This window comes from Patiria miniata, unplaced genomic scaffold (genome assembly GCF_015706575.1).
Source record: "Patiria miniata isolate m_02_andy unplaced genomic scaffold, ASM1570657v1 HiC_scaffold_25, whole genome shotgun sequence".
Lineage (NCBI taxonomy): Eukaryota > Metazoa > Echinodermata > Asteroidea > Valvatida > Asterinidae > Patiria > Patiria miniata.
In genome coordinates this window covers 15669520-15670604 of record NW_024037064.1, presented here as the reverse complement: position 1 = coordinate 15670604, position 1085 = coordinate 15669520, and the positions used below count along the sequence as shown (strand labels likewise).

The 1085-nt window shown below is 42.3% G+C and overlaps 1 non-coding gene across 1 annotated transcript; it reads left to right on the top strand.

Moving 5' to 3' along the window:
- Window positions 1–407: 407 nt before the first annotated feature.
- Window positions 408–600, top strand: LOC119733577. The gene has a single exon (XR_005271917.1). It is a non-coding gene; the product is annotated as a U2 spliceosomal RNA (small nuclear RNA).
- The last annotated feature ends 485 nt before the right edge of the window (window positions 601–1085 follow it).

The following is a 1085-nucleotide window of genomic DNA, read 5'->3' as shown; positions in this document are numbered from 1 at the left end:
CGGGAGTGTTGAAGGGCGCCATCTATTGATATGCTTGTCCCGGTACATCGTACGTACGGCATTTAGTGCCGACGCTCTCGCTCACTGATGCATTGATCCCATTTTTTGTCTGGATTAATTTTTTCAACAAGATTTTGGGTGAAATATGATCGAGGTGTATGAAAATGCATGATAGAAATATTTTTAAGAATGTATATGTCTCTGTTAATCTGAGAAAGCCGGAGATTTCTTGCTCATCTCTCTCTCCCCTGGTTTCGTTGAGTTGCGGTGGACGCGCAGGAGTCTTTTTTTTTGTTTTCACACCAGGAAACAAAAAAAGGCAAAAATAAATAATAAGAAGAACAATAGCAAACAGTATTTCAAGACGAATAATCCCTTTCCGCGCTATTGTTTTAATATTAATCGTTATCGCTTCTCGGCCTTTTGGCTAAGATCATGTGTAGTATCTGTTCTTTTCAGCTTAATATCTGAAACGCTGTTCATTGAACAGCCAGTATATTAAACTGATTTTTGGATTTGGGCCGTGGAATAGAGGCTTGCCTCGTCCCGGCCACGGGTTGGCCCGGTATAGCAGTACATCCGGGATTCGGCCCACTCCCTTCGGGGAACATAAATTAATACAAAAACAGGTTCTGACTACGGTGCCCCGTCGTTAAAGGTTCGTTTTCTTTTGACGTTTTGGTGACAGGGCTTTCACATTGAATTACGGTAAATATTAGTAAGTGTGTAAAGTCTTGTTAAATTATGATGTTGGCGTTTCCATTGATTTCCGTTCAAGGTGTAAAAAAAAAAAAAAAAAAAAAAAGGCTTGGCCACGACCCCTCTGTGTCTGGTTATAAATGTATTGTTTGAGTCTCGTTGCAATATGTTTCTAGGCATCTTCTTCCTTTTCTTATTTGTTATCCCTTTTCCCCCTTGTTTTGCTTCTGATTTGTTTGTTTCCCAGGATGAGTGCTCCTGCCACGATTGGTCGCCAGAGGGCGCCGTAACAGTTGATGGCTTCGCATGCTCATATCGCGTCCGCGCATGTCCTATAAGTTGCCTCGCCGGGGCTGGGATGGCCATTGAATCATCTACAACCGACT